This window comes from Nothobranchius furzeri, chromosome 1 (genome assembly GCF_043380555.1).
Source record: "Nothobranchius furzeri strain GRZ-AD chromosome 1, NfurGRZ-RIMD1, whole genome shotgun sequence".
Taxonomy (NCBI): Eukaryota; Metazoa; Chordata; class Actinopteri; order Cyprinodontiformes; family Nothobranchiidae; genus Nothobranchius; species Nothobranchius furzeri.
The window spans coordinates 81,567,297-81,583,449 of record NC_091741.1 but is presented as its reverse complement, the minus strand read 5'-3'; positions in this window follow the sequence as shown (position 1 = coordinate 81,583,449).

Sequence of the window (16,153 nt, the reverse complement as noted above, 5' to 3'; positions counted from 1 at the left end):
GTCCCCGGCGTCACGCTACGTTCACATTGCAGGCCATGATGCTCAACTCCGATTTTTTGAGTGAATCCATTTTTGTGTGGCTGTTCACATTAAGACTGAAATGCGACATTAAACTCTGTCCAGTGTGCACGCTTCACAGCCCCAAGTGACCCGCATGCTCAGAAGACAAGAGTCGCACACTGCAGTCTGAACCAGGAGAGGCGGAGTTCTGATTTGAAGAGCTCCACTGACAGTTCATCCACAGGATCAAAATCACACGTGTTAAGTCTCTTGTTTGTGGTGGGAACTATCTTAAAACTGTAAACTATTTCACTCCTTGTTCCCGCCATTATCCCAAATTATTATTCACAGAAACCGGGACCTCCCTCTGCCTCCCTACTTGCAGAGAGAAACTGGTGAGACGCTTAGCTCCACCAGCACCTTCTGCTCTCATTCTCATGCTCTTCTGTATTTTTGATTCCAAAAGTTAACATGACATCAACCACATCTGAAAGTGACCTGGATTGGATTAGAAAAAATTGGATATGTGCTGTTCAGACTGTCATTAAAAAAAATCAAATATGGGTTGCATGTGGGAAAAAAAAATCATATTTGATGTGCTTTTGCCGGCAATGTGAACATAGCCTTAAGCCTGATTTATGCTTCTCCCTGAGCTCTGCAACGGAGAGACGCACGCAAGGTGTCGGAAAGGTTTTCACACTACCATGTAAATGGTAAAATGGCCTGTATTTGATACAGTGCCTTCTAGAGGCCTGGAACCCCCCAAGGTGCTTTACAACACAATCACCCATTCACACACACATTCACACACTGGTGGTGATAAGCAACATTTTAGCCACAGCTGCTCTGGGGCGCATTGACAGAGGCGAGGCTGCTGAGCACAGGTGCCACTGGTCCCTCCGACCACCACCAGCAGGCAAGTAGGGTTAAGTGTCTTGCCCAAGGACACAATTACAGCGACAAACTGAGCAAGGCTTGAACCTGCAACCTTCCAATTACGGGGCAAGCACTTAACTCATGTGACAAGACCCCCCTTGCCTGCTGGTGGTGGTCGGAGGGACTGGTGGTGCCAGTGCTCGGCAGCCTCGCCTCTGTCAGTGCACCCCAGGGCAGCTGTGGCTACATCGTAGCTCATCATGACCAGGGTGTGAATGTGTGTGTGTATGGGTGAATGACTGAATGTGTTGCAAAGTGCCTTGGGGGTTCCGGGACTATAGAAGGCGCTATATCAAGTACAGGCCACTCACCATTTTTTTTACTATATTTTTACATATGGCTTTTCAGGCTAGTTTATTGGGTCCCTTTTATTAGATCGTACACTTTGAAATGATGCCATTCTTCTCTCTAATACATAAGTTCTCTAATAGTTTTAAAATGAAGTTTTTCGTCACTGCTAGACTAAACCTCATATCTCCATTTTTCATCATCTTACATCTTTCATAAATCAGTTCTAGGGTCATCTTTCACCTCTATCAATGGTTTTATGAAGGAATCTTTAATGAAAAGTGTCAGTCAGAGCTTGTCACTGTTATGGCCACCGCCATTTCTTTTATATTTTATGTTTCTCTGCCACCTGTTTTTTCTCCTCATGTGCTGAGGAGAGCTACTTTGCAGCACCTGTCTGCTCCTGCACTACCTGGCTCAGCCCTGAAACACCCAGCTGAAGAGAATCACAATCAGCAGCTGAAGGAGGACAAACAGCTCAAAAAGACTCCTGGAACAACTCCTCAGGGAGCAGCAGACTACAGACACGTCTCTGGCCTGATGTCTCCTCGGCTTGCATTTTAACATCCGTGAAGCCGATATGTGTTTTGTGTCATAGTTTTTAGTGTCTAGTTAGTGTGTGTTTGTTTGAAGAGGGGGAGTCCCCTATTAGAAATGCCGGTGAGGTCCCTCTAAAGTTTGCAGGGGAGTCCCTGATTAAATGGTAAATGGCCTGTATTTGATATGGCGCCTTCTAGAGTCCTGGAACCCCCCCCCCCAAGGCACTTTGCAGCACAATCAGTCATTCACCCATTCACACACTGGTGGGGACGAGCTACGATGTAGCCACAGCTGCCCTGGGGTGCACTGACAGAGGCGAGGCTGCCGAGCACTGGCGCCACCGGTCCCTCCCGACCACCACCAGCAGGCAATGTGGGTTAAGTGTCTTGCCCAAGGAAACAACAACAGCGACAGACTGAGTGGGGCTTGAACTTGCAACCTTCTGTTTACGGGGCGAGCACTTAACTCTTGTGCCACCGTCGCCCAATTAGATTAGAGTTTAGTGTTTGGTCTCAGTTTGGATACGGTGGTGCCATTTAATGAGACAATAAGTATTTGTCAATGTGTGTTCTTTATGTTGTAGCCAATTCAGTTCCTTGTATTTTCTATTTCAGTTAAATTTTAAGCCTGATGTCAGAAGCAGTTTTTGTTAAATAAATCTTTCTTTTTATATACTGGTTTTACCTGTATCACATGCCCTTCATGTTACCCCAGGTCCCCTAGACCCCTGGGTTGTAACAGTCACTAGTGGCCACACTGAGCTAATCTATTATAATAGAATATCGTTTTTCCATTTCCTGAAAAAATCTGCTTTTTTGTATGAATACAAGGTTTTAGCCCCAACAGCAACAGAACTTATTTATAAAATGTCAAAGGCAGGTCGATACGTGGAAGTATTTATGTAACACACTGTGTAACATGTCACACATACAAAGCCTACTTAAACACTGAAACACAAGACAGATTGAGAAGTGGGATCCAGAGAAAGGCTCCATCTGTCCTTGTCTAATAATGAATGGAAAAAAGACTCGGCTGACTACAGGTAGCCACTAAAATTCCTTGTAAACACATTATAGGTCTGGTCTTGTCCAATATAAAGAGCCAAGACATAACAGCGTTACAGGGCTGCATCCATAAATGCATGAAGCCAATCTCGTGTCAGCATCTGCTGGCAACTTTCTATGCATGCTGATGTGCAAGAGTTTAACTAGATAAAAAAAAATCACCCAAAAGAGTCAAAGAGAGTGGCAGTAAACACATCACTGAGGCAAACAGAAATACTCATGGCTTCATTTAAGTTAAAGAAAAATGTGTCAGAAAACATTTTGTGAAGCATGATTAATGATAAAGGTATTTTAAAAATTTAACAGCATATATCAACACATTCTCACACACTAAGTGTCGGAAACAAACGCTTGGTCAGCCACCATCCACGTCAGACCCCAGACGCCAAAAGTGCCCTTTTTCATTACTTATGTGCGAAAAGAGGTTTTTCCCTTTTGTAACTGCAGATCCCAATGCAGCGTAAAACTGACGTGATGAGATATCTGCTGATGCGGCACCGAACCAGCTCATTTAACCGCACCTAATTCTTAACGTTTCACTATTTATAACCTTCCCCTCTCCCTCATCCTAACCTTAACCCTCTTGCTACCTAAAACGTTACTCTCACTGTAATCAAGCATTTGTTTCCCATGCATTCTGACTCTGACTGTCAGAGTCTGACTGTCAATTTTCGTATTTGCCGCCCAAGGGGAACATTAGAACATACCATCTGGCAAGGGGGAGGTTACACATACCCTCTACTTTTAACTTCCACCGTGGTAGTTGAAACCTCCCCCTCGCGTTGGCTCGGTCCAAACTCGACCAATGATGAGGCGGCTCCCGCCGTTCACTTCATAGAGCCGGCTTTTAGAGCGATCGACACATCACTAACGTGTTCGCTAGCAAGATGGTTAAGGTTAGGATAGGAGTGAGGGGAAGGTTAAATAAGAGGATATGGTTAAGGTGAGGTACAATGAGCTTGTTTGGTGCCCTGGCTGCGGACATCCCATCGCGTCAGTGTAACGCTGCATTGGGATGCAACAGTAGCGGACATCCCATCACGTCAGTTTTACGCTGCAGTCAAATAAGGGAAAAAACCCTTTTCGCACATAAGTAACGAAAAAGGGCACTTTTGGCGTCAGGGGTCTGACGTGGAGGGTGGCTGACCAAGCGTTTGTTTTTGACGCGCTGGGAGTGAGAATGTGTTGCATATATATATATATATATATATATATATATATATATATATATATATATATATATAAATGCGTTACACATATATAGTTTAGCTCAGAATACCTGCCCCTCATCTATTGATCGCCTTTTTATGCTTTTTCATGAATCCCTCCGTTTTTTGCTGTATGTCTGTTGCTGTGTTTGAGCCTTTGGCTTTTTATGTGCAGCACTTTGGTTAGTTGACCTGCTTTTTTTAAACTGTGCTTTATAAATAAAATGGTATGTTATGGTATCCAATGAGTTCTCTCCCAGCATGGATAGTCCTTGGTTTCCATCAGTATGATTCTATTATTGTATTCATAATTTCTTCTAATTTTCCCTCCATGTTCTTGTGCTCCTGCTTTATTTCAGAACCTGCTGTTAATATTATGGCCTTTTAAAATTTTAAAATAGTTACTTTTATTCTTACTTGTAATAATTGAAAATATCCAATTATGTCAAAATAAAAGTGAAAAAGAAAATCTCCAAGTAAGCTGGTAAAAATCCTAATGATCATTTTGGAGAATCTGTAAATACCAACTTGAAAAACAAGAGCAATATCAAGCCTCAAAAACGGCTAACAGTCACCAGAAATCTGTAAGATCAAAGTAAACAAATCTGGCCTAATGCATTTTATGTAGTAGCTGAAAAAAATGACTGAATGATTTTCATAGAGCAGAAAAGATCAAATCAAACGCTCGCTGACAAACTTACAACAGACTGACATGTCATAAAGAAAGCAGCAACAGTAATCTTTTGTCAGCATTTGATGTTTAAAATTGCTTCTCATTATTCTGTGACCAATCAATAAAAGAGACCAAACCTGAAGAGGCATCAATTACTTGCTTTTATCAATATTGTATTCAGTCAACAAAACAGGCAAACAAAGAAATGTTTTATTAGAAATGGATGTCTTCATTTTAAAATGTGTGACTGGAGTCTTACAAATATGCCCCAGATATACTTCACACAAAGGCAGACACATTGTTCTGTAAATTCTCTTTGCACTGAAAAAAGCAAATAAAATATATATTAGAGCACATTTTCTCATCCTCATGCAGGATTTGGTAATGACTCCCAATTTTGCTTTTACTCCAACATGTGGCTTTGTTTTGGGCTCTGAAGCATGTCATGTTGTTTAAAGGAGACATTTGCAAACTTACTTTATGCATCATTTTGTGGGGCCATGTGAGTCTCTACTTCCTAAAAACCATTGGTCTACTGGCTGGCAAGCCATTTCAAAAAGCCCCAGTGAGTGACATCACAATAAGGGAAATCAGCATAAAACCACCCTCACATGTTGTCGATGACTGCAAAAAGTTTTCATTTAGTGGTTGCTTCTATGTCTTTTATTTTATTTACATTTTTGCAGTTAGCCATGTCTGGACAGCACAGGCGGTGACAGGTTAACCTGCACTTGACCCACAAGAGCTCGATATTATTGACTTTATTTACAGCCCCTGCCAGAAAAGCTTTCCTTGCTTTTTTCACAACCTTTGTGAAAAGAGCCAAAGTATCCTACAAAAGCATCTGTCCTGCAGTCTTTCCTTTTGAAATATAGAGGCAGTCAAAGTGTGTGGCATCATCTTAGTTGGTGGAACCACAGATAAGAATTGTTGTGCAGACACACAAAAGAGGGACAGCTGGTTCCCCTGGATGTCGAACCTGAATCGTTTTAGGTACAATCAAGTGTAGAAAGCACTGAGTCTTTTTCAAGCTGGTAGTTTTCTTCTTTATTTTAATGAAAATTGTGTTAATGCATCACTGGTTACACAACACTGTAATTTCCTACCTGATTTTGTTCTTGCAGCAATTTCAGAACTTTCTGTCATATATTTTCTTCCTCAGATGTCAGAACGATAACACCGGGGGTTGTTTAGCTGATATTTCTGCTAGTCACAAGTGTGTGTTGTTTTTATTTTTCTGTTCTGTTTCCATGTTTATACTATGTGCACGCACACACACACACACACACACACACACACACACACACACACACACACACACACACACACACACACACACACACACACACACACACACACACACACACACACACACACACACACACACACACAGCACGCCCATTTGAATCAGGGCCAGAGCTGTGTAATTAGAGGAAAAAGCATTTTCATTAAGTGAGTAGTAATAAGAAGATGGTTAAGAGACAAAGAGATGTTTTCATTATGTTTTCATCTGCTTAGGCAACTCTGGTCAAGTGCAAATGAACTGCCAAAATTCTAAATAACCGTATTTATCAGGGTCCTTCATCCACAGTGATGATTCTCCTGTTCAAAGCATAAAACCCAATGTTTTCATTGCCTACAAAATATTTCAAATTTCCACAAAAACAGCTCAAAATTTAAAAATAAGATATCATACTCCCTGACAAGGAAAAAAGAAAAGACTGGGAAACGTGTGCACCGTGTGTTCTTGTTTCACTAATAAGTAAAAATCTTCTTGTACATGAGTGAACAAATCAGAATCACTGCTACTCAGTTTTCCGACACAACATTGTACTGCTTTTTAAATAACTTGATGATGAGCTCTGTGGCGGGAAAGTCACTACTGAAAATAGAGACCCAGGCAAAAGCGTGACCAAGAAGAGAAGAACAGGCTCTGACTAAGCACAGCAAAAATCATGGGACTAAATATAACGACAGAGCTGAAGGTGAACAAATTTAATTAGCAGGTATACTAATTAGTAATCGAGATCAGGCGCAAGGGGAGCAGGGAGCTAAAGCTTTTAAAAAAGACAGGTAGGGACAAAGCATGTAAAAAGCAAAGAACCATGTAAAACTAAACCAATAAAGGGTTAGGGGTAGAAGAAGAAGAAGAAGATGAAATCATTTCTATAGCGCCTCTCAAGATAAAAATTCACGAGGCGCTTCACAAAAACAAAAAATGTAAAAACTATAAAAAAGAATTTAGAAAATGGTTAAAAATATGTTTAAAATGAGCAAAATATAGACAATTGTGATTAAAAAAATTTAGGACAGAGAGAGAGTGAACAGGAAAGAGGGAAATCAGTGGATCCTGAGGAAGGTGGACTAGGTGGGGAGAGCAGAATTAAGAGAGAGCGGTGAAGAAGGTCATACAAAAGCAAGCTTGAACAAGTGACTCTTCAGCTGCTTTTTAAAGGAGTCCACTGAGTCCACTGATCTCAGGCTCAGGGGGAGAGAGTTCTGGTGGCCACAGCAGCAAATGATCTGTCACCTTTGGTCTTTAGCCTGGTGCGCTGCACAACCAGTAGGCCTTGATCATTGGACCTCAGGGAGCTGCTGGGGGTGTAGGGACTAAGAAGATCACCAATGTAAGATGGTGCTTGTACATGTAAGGCCCTATAGACCAGAACCAGGATCTTGAAATGAACCCTGAAGTTGACTGGCAGCCAATGAAGCTGGAGGAGAAGCGGGGTGATGTGGGTGTGTTTGGAGGACTTGGTCAGAAGCCGAGCACAGGCATTCTGAACCACCTGTAGACGGTTCAGGGAGGTTTTGCTCAGACACGTGAAAAGAGAGTTATAGTAGTCTAAGCGTGAGAAGATGAAGGTGTGTGTGACGAACCTCGTCCCCTCGGTCTTTGGGGTTTAGTCCAGCCAATAAGTCTTTGGACACACACCACGGGGCCCTCTTAAGGCTCTGAAAGAACAGTTCCTGAGAGTTCCAGAGTCCAAAAAGACAAAAATCAACCAGTACATCAAGAAATTCCAGTGGCGTATAAGACAAGCAAATAGACTGGCTAAGGAGAATTTAGAAATAACCCAAAAGGAGATGAAACTGCATTTTGATCGAAAAGCTGTAGCCAGGAAGCTCCACCCCGGTGATCAGGTTTTACTATTGAATCCCTTTGTTGGCTTTAGTTTGTCGGCTAAATTTGATGGCCCATTTGACGTGTTGAGTAGAATCAGTTATATTACATACAGTATTTCAACTCCTCATCGTCGCAGAAAGTCCAGGGCTTGTCACATTAACATGCTTAAGCTTTACCATTCCACTCATGCATCAACACCAGAGGTTTCTGAAGCTGCGGTGTGCACAGCCGCATCCTTCACTCCTATCCCTGAGGAGGAGGACATCCACCTAAAGCTAAAACCAGTTATTAGCCCCCGACTCACCAACTCTTTACCTTTGGCCCAGCCAAGACCACGACCTAGATATCCGGCACAAGAAAGGAGTCGACAATGTGGTCGCAGACTGCCTTTCTTGTGGTAAAAAAAAACAAAACAAAAAAACACTGAGCTACCAGGGTAGAAAGTGCCTTTATGTGATATTAATAATGTCAATTGGAGGGTGAGTTCCCTGTTAGGTTTTAGAGGTATACCCCCTTTGGGGTATGTCCTGTTTGTTATTTTATTTGTGTTGTGTCACGTGGGTTAGTGTTGGTGTCCTTTTGGGCACCATCTCGGGAGCACCCCAGGAGGAAAAGGGGCAGGCTTGGCCACCCCTCTTCTTTGCTGGTTAGTTTATTTTTCTTTAAAACGTGCTTAATCTGCACACCTGCACGGCACATGAAGCCTAGGCTGCAGTTTTAGAGAAGTGATGTCAGGCAGTCAGTGGGGACTCATCCATTTTTAAAAATAATGAAAATCCAAGATTTGGTTTGATGGACATTTTTCTCCCTGAGGTTGCTTTTATAGGTATTTTTCCTTAAGAAAGAAAAACCCTTTTAATGCTTTTCTATCTTAGCTGTGACGAACCTCGTCCCCTCGGTCCATCTTCTCATCTCTACCTGAGCCTGTTGTCCCCAATGCCAAGGATTCAGCACCAGGGACAGCGCCAGAAACGGCTTGCTCACTCTCTCCAGCGCCCCAGCACCAGTTCAAGATCTCGGAGAGAGGCACGCCAGAGAAGACCGCAGCTGATCTGAATCAGTGATGAAGCAGCTCCCAGGACTTTAAAAGAGGAGCGAAGCAGACAGTCGGGAGATACAGAATTAGTCTGTGATTCTCCCGAGCTCATTGACACTTCTTGCTAAGGCTAAATCTTTCCGGTATCGTTTATAGTTGTTTCTACAAAGATCCAGAAATAGTCTGAATTTCACCTGAGCTCTGTTTACACTCACTGCTACGGCTAACTTTTAAGGCATTTGCTAAGGGTTTGTCAATAGGGATCTGGCTTAATTATCCTCATTAGAAGGATTTATCTGACAGAGCGTCAGTTTATTTAGGTTGATGGCTTTTATCCCCATTGGACTTTTGAGCCGGGGATATTTTCAGTTAGGTGGTTGTGATTTACGTTTGGCTGAAAGCTATTTTCATAAGCCGTTATTGCTTATGTTTTCAGTTTCGACCTTGGTTTGAGAAGCAACCTGACCAAGAGAGTCTCTGACTTTGGGAACCAGCTTGTCTGGGGGACAGATGAGGATCTCAGTCTTATCTTCATTCAGCTGAAGAAAGCTCCCAGCCATCCAGGTTTTGATAGAGTCTAAGCAGGTGTGTAACAGCTGCAGCTTAGACATCTCATGGGGCTTAAAGGAGATGTACAGCTGGATGCCATCTGCATAAAAATGGTAGGATATTCCTTTGAAGGAGCTCAGGATGTGCTGAAGAGGAAACAGATATAGGAGGAAGAGCAGAGGCCCCAGCACAGAACCTTGTGGGACACCATAGGTAAGGGAGGTGGTGGAGGACCTAAACTTGGAGATGGCCACCGAAAATGAACGCTCAGAAAGATAAGAGGAGAACCACTCCAGAGCAGTTCCTGATAGGATGAGCTCTACGAAAACCTGACTGTAAGCAATCATAGACGTTATGTTCATCAAGAGCAGCTGTGAGTTGTTTAGCCACAACCGTTTCCTTATCTGGGATGATGGGCCTGGTTGGAGTCGGGAGAGGCAGTGATAAGGCTGAAGGAGAGATGCTAGATCTAACCTTATTGACTTTGTCCACAAAGAAAGACAGAAAGTTCTCACAGTCTGCAACAGAGTGGATGGAGGCTGTAGGACAGGCAGGAGAGACGATGCTGCTGATGGTGTTAAACAGCACCTTCAGGACACTTCTAATAATCACATATGAGATGGTTCATAACAAAACTATTTCGAAAATATTCAGTTTGTCAGAGCCTTTCCCAGGTTTCTTTTTCAACTATAGGTAATGAGCCAAATGAGTGGCTGCTGGTAGCAGCACTATTCACCTGTCCACAGGGTATTGATGACTTGATAATCCATTACTGTACAAATTTTTATCTGCAAATAAAACTAAATTAAATACAAAAAAGGTAAACTAAGAAAAGAAAATGCTTAGGTCTTAAGACTGAAAGCTAATTTGCTCCCTGAAGTGCCCCTGTCCTGTCAGTCATCTGCCCTTTATGATGACCAGATTATGGGTCCATGCAAATCCAAGTCAAAACACTAGTGGTGCTAATGAGCCAATGCGTAATTTCCAGCATGAAATCTTGTGTAAGGATGCTGAACTAATACTTGGCCCCTTTATAGATAAAGTTGCCCCCATACTCAGAAAATATTAGATTCACAGCTGAGTTTAAAAGAAGGCCATATTTTGTTTATACATATAAACCCTTTTTGAATATTATGTGTTGAGCATTTTGTGTTTCTTTAATTTTGCATGTTAGTCAAAATTGCTGCAGTCTTTTGATCAACACTGGAGAAATATACAAATCACTGTGAATAAAAATGGAGCATCTCATTCTATTTTCATGTGTGTTTTTAGCCTTTGTGTCTTTCAGATCCTCAGATCTTCTTTTCCAGGTGCAGCCTTGATTTTGTCACACTCTGATCACACAAAGCCTGCTTTGAGAAGAATGAAATCACTTTCTGCTCAGTCATCCTTGTCTCTTTGTAGTTTTAATATCATTAAGTGCTCTGCCCTCTCATTTAGGCATTTTTCTATGAAGCATCAAAGTGATAGATCAGATGACGGTCTGCAGAGGCAAATGCAGACAAAATATGAAGTTATAAAATAACAAAATAACTCTTCTGACATTTTAGATTAAAACAATATTGTTGATATGAACAAATTATTGTATCAATTTTTCTCAACAATACAGAAAACATTTGTTTTGTTATTTATGGGTCCCCAAAAATATAACCGTTCTCTCTCTCTCTCTCTCTCTCTCTCTCTCTCTCTCTCTCTCTCTCTCTCTCTCTCTCTCTCTCTCTCTCTCTCACTCTCTCTCTCTCTCTCTCTCTCTCTCTCTCTCTCTCTCTCTCTGTATTTATGTGTGTGTGTGGTCTACTCAGAGTAAAGCTTGTCAGAAAGCCTTAAGATTAAAGCCCCTGGCGAGCACAAATCTTATATGTCACAGGAAAAGCCACACTATCGCCTCCTCCATCTTGCAGATTTAAAATCAGTCATCTATTCTTTCACACTCTAGCAGTTTGTAAAATTATTAACATTTAGCTTTTACTGTCAGCATGTCAATTTTGTTGATATGTGCATGTGTTACATCTTATTTTTTTAACCATTATGTCTATCTCTTGTGTTTGAATTGCTAACTGTCATGTATTCAAGGTTGTCAGGTATTCCGTTTTTTTAAATAAACTAATATAAATATCTGTCAAACAAATAAACAAAAATGATTTATTCAACGTCTTTTGAGCCTTAGATGCATGAAGTTGCAAATCTACTGTATTTTAGTCTCAGCTAAAGAATCTCTCTTTTTTAATTAACCTACAATTTTATCATCACAGAATTTTATAAATATGATTTCACACTTTTAAACAATCCTTTTCTTTTGGTAAGTGTTGATCGATCGATCAATCAATCAATCAATCCTTCATTAATCCCAGAGGGAAATTAGAGTTTCAGTACACACAATTCAGAGATCAGACATACATGGGCAAGACACATGACAAGAATTGGTGACTGTGGTCATTCGCAACACAAATCGCGCTACCTTAATAGAGATAAGAGGGTTACATGAGGATTGGTTCAGGTGGAGGGGAAAAAAGGCACTTCAGAGTTACCCTCCACTGGGAGGGCAGCTTTACTCTGCAAAAAAACAACAACAACAAAAAAAATAAATAAAAAAAAAACACCTCTAACACTTTATTGTGCGGTTGTGCTGTGGTGTAGTTATTATTTTTACCTTCTTAGGCCTGGTTCACACGGCAGGATTTTAAAATAGTCAGCCAATTTTCTAAATATTAAAGGCCACATGTGTGGTGATTAAAAAAACAAACAAACAAAATAATCACAGATACAACAGTTTGTTTCAAAAGTGAATGGTGTGAGAAAATACAGTAAACACACATCGATCTCACACACAAACACTCACATGTGCCTCCTTTACATCACTTCATGTCACATTGAACAAGCAGCATCCTTGTTTGTCCTCAAAATCAAACCAAGAAGATCCAACATGTTTAACACTAGAACTTCTAGAGAGGAGCCATTTGGCGGTAACTCCTATCTCTACCAGAGTTCTTCTGTAGGAATCCCAAAGCGTTCCCCAGCCAGGTGAGAGACATAGTCTCTCAAATGTGTACTGGGTCTCCCTTTAGGCCTCCTCCTGGTTGGACGTGCCCAGAAAACCTCACCAGGGAGGCGTCAAGGAGGCATCCTAATCAGATGCGCGAACCACCTCAACTGGCTCCTCTCGATGGGAGGAGCGGCGGGCCTACTGTGAGCCTTTCCCGGAGTAAGCAGCCAATTGGCTCTGGTAGTGCTGAGAGGTCAGAAAATATTGGGAGTTTTAATATTGATGGTGGCTCCAGCATACCACATGTGACTGAAGAGGTGAGGATGGACTCGATGAATGCAGTGTAGAACTGCCTCATCGACTGCACTGGCGGGTTGAATTTCTTCAGCTGCTTCAGGAAGTATGTCCTCTGCTGGGCCTTTTTTATGATGGAAGAGACGGTGGGCTCCCACTTTCCCAGCCTGACTTGCTACTTCTTGTTCATTAGGAAGTCAGTGATCCACCTGCAGATGGGGTCAGGCACGTTCATCTGGCTGAAGTCCACGGACAGGAACCTGGCATAGGTACCTGGGGAGCCCAGAAGCTGATGGATGAAGTGTGAAGCCATGTTGATGGTGTCATCTATAGACCTGCTGGCTCTATAGGCAAACTGCAGGGGGTCCAGGAGGGGTCTGTGAGGGTCTTGATTTGGAGGAGAACAAGATGCTCAAATGACTTCATGACCATGGATGTCAGAGCCACAGGTCTGTAGTCATCGAGTCCAGTGATCCTTGGCTTCTTGTGGACAGGGACTATGGTGGAGATCTTGAAGCAGGCAGGCACATGAGATGCCTCTAGCGAGGTGTTGAAAATGTCTGTAAACACTGGGGCCAGCACTTCAGGAAAGTGCTTTAGAGTGGCGAGACACACCATCAGGGCCGGGGGCTTTCCGTGCATTCAGAGTTTTGAACTGCTTCCTCACCTCTGCCTCAGGTTTGTAAAATGTTGTGGTGAAGGTATGTGATGCGAGGCCCTGATAGATGCGGGGTGAGGAGGAGGGTTCTGTGGGTGAAGTCAACAGAGGTGGTTATGGCTCTGGAGTGTTCTAGAGCGCTTTTAACACACCAAACATGACAAAATATCTGATAGTATTATTTGAATAGCCACTAGGTCAAATATCGGCATAATTATCTTTCCGTGTGAACTGGGCCTGAGAGTCATGTTCAGACTGCAGCTACATGGGATTTTCTGGTGATTTGATACTGACTCTAGCCGTGATTCATATGAATGCTTTATTCTTTATTATTAGTTTAGAACTCAAATCTTTTGTAGATAAGTTACATAAAACAGTCACCAAACCAATATATTCACCGGGTTTCTGAGAAATTTGAGCTTTTCATTTAGTTGTTAATTCCTTCCGTTTCAAATTTGAATATTCTTTTTTTTTTCCTCTTTTGTGTTCAGCTGCTCACCAGTTCCAACTTGATCATTACATCATAGCTGCTGTTTCTGGCAGTGATTGCTGTTGTAATATTTCCAGGAATGAAACGACACTTAACTCAGGTTTCACATGTAATCATCAGAACCCTGCATTTTTACATTAGCAGCGTTTTATTGCCCAGTATTTTGTGCACGTGCAGGGTGCATGTTCAGCATGGCTCTGGTTGGGAGGGTAATGATAGCCCCAGGAACCAGTGAATCCACTAGAGCATTGTTCCATCAAGACAATGACTTTGGCCCGATAACGGCAGATCAATGATTACACATGATTAGTATTTTTCTAAGCCGGCTCTGACTACAGTCTCTGTGAGCTGTTTGCCAATTTTAAGTCATCCCCAGAAGGACAAATAGCTAAATGTTGGAGGTCTTCAGCACAACAGCTGGAGCAGCTGGATTTACTGGCTTAGCGGGTCAAATTCTGTCGGGCCTAAAGTGGTTTTCTGTCTCACTTAGGTCCTCAGGCTCTCTGAGGACAAGTGTTGGAGCATAATGGATGGATTTGTCTCATTACATTTGCCACATCGTTAGAAGCACAAAGTGTTAAAGGAAAGGCTGCAGAAAGAGACACAAACACACACAATTGGGCGTTTTGGGTCATCTGAGATTATGAAGCAATAAATTTAGTGGACAGTTTAAACTAAGTGACTGAACACAAGTACAGATAAGGACTTTGTCCTTTTATCCTCACACCTTTTTGGGTGAAACTCCTAAGTTCATCAGTTTTATCAAGCTATGTTCCATCTGCAACATGTACGAAAGTCAGCAAGTGTGAACGTCCTCTGTGTTTGTAAAGGTGAGAAGAAGGGCAGCCATGCAAATGGACTAAGGTGCATTAAGTGTAGAGTTGCAGCAGCAATGTCTTTTGGTTAATACTTATTGCTTTGTTTTATTTCTGCTTCAGTTTTGGTTTATTATCTGCCTGATAATGAGATAACCTTTGGTTTGTGACTTTTAGAGGGTTTTGTGTCCCCACACAATGCCATTTTAGCACAAGGAAGAGGAAAAATGGGAAATACTTTTTATGTGATTGAAACATTAGGGGACAGTGCATCATGCAAAAATGAATTTAGTTAAGTATTAAAGTTTAAGGAGCCTGGTTGATTAAAGGCCACATTCACACTTTTATTTTTTGAAGGCATAAATAAGATTTTTCTTTCAGTCTGACTCAAGTCACTTTCACACTCAGTCCTAAATTCTTTACATATGTTTATATATGTTTATGTATGTCTGAATGAACATGTTGCATTTCATTTGATAAACAACAAACTACACAGATCTACACCAAAGAAGCTGGGTAGTGGCAGGTTTACTAAACAATGGACAAAACTGGCCTCCATTGCCATTTAGTCAAAATGTTATCATGTCCCGCTGAAAAACCTTAGCATTTATGCTCACACTCAAGCATCCATATTTATTTTAACACACACCACACACAGTAAGTGACGTCACACCATCTTCTGCACACGCCGGTTGCTTCAAGCCGTTTTAATACATTTACAGTTGTCTCAAGTGGGAATGAATGCCTTGGGGCACCTGTTTCAGCATGGAGAATTCAGCCAGAGGAGAAAGTAGCTTCAGACGACAGGATTTGGAGACTTATTACCTGATATGTGGACATCTCGTCACTGATTGCCTAAGAGCAACGCAACGCAACTCGACCTCTGACTCGTTTTCTTTGCAACGTGGATGTTTTATCTTCTCAACTAAAACAAGCCTGAAGGAGTTCTGCTGTGTGGTGGAGTTGCTTATGCTAATGGTTAGCTTCTACTAGAAGAGAAACTCTCTGCTGTTTCCTGGATACTAAACCAACAACAGCCTTCCGCGTCGTGAGTCAAGATGGGTGAGTTTATGAATGTAAGGTGACAGTGTGATGCAAATTTGTCAGGCTTTTCAAATCCTAGAGTTTCGTTATCTATTTTCTATTAGAAGCTAATGCAAGAGATAGGTGTAGCAGATTATTTTCATGTTCAGCCTGAGTGAAAAAAGTTGCTGATCATTTTTAAAAATAATAATTTTCAAAAATGGTAAGGACCTCTTTAAAGTAAGAAACCACTCAAAAAGACATTTAGTGTGAACTTAGCCCTAGTTTATCAGTAACAGCTTGGATGTGATAAACTTTTCTTGAGTGGCTGCTGGACTTTGGTTAACTAAATAAATGAGCTCCTGTTTTATGAAACCAACTGCATTCCATTTTAGGGAGTGCGCTTATTGTTAATGAAACATGCTGCTGGACAGGATTCTAGGAATGTAGTTTTGTCAGGAACTATTTA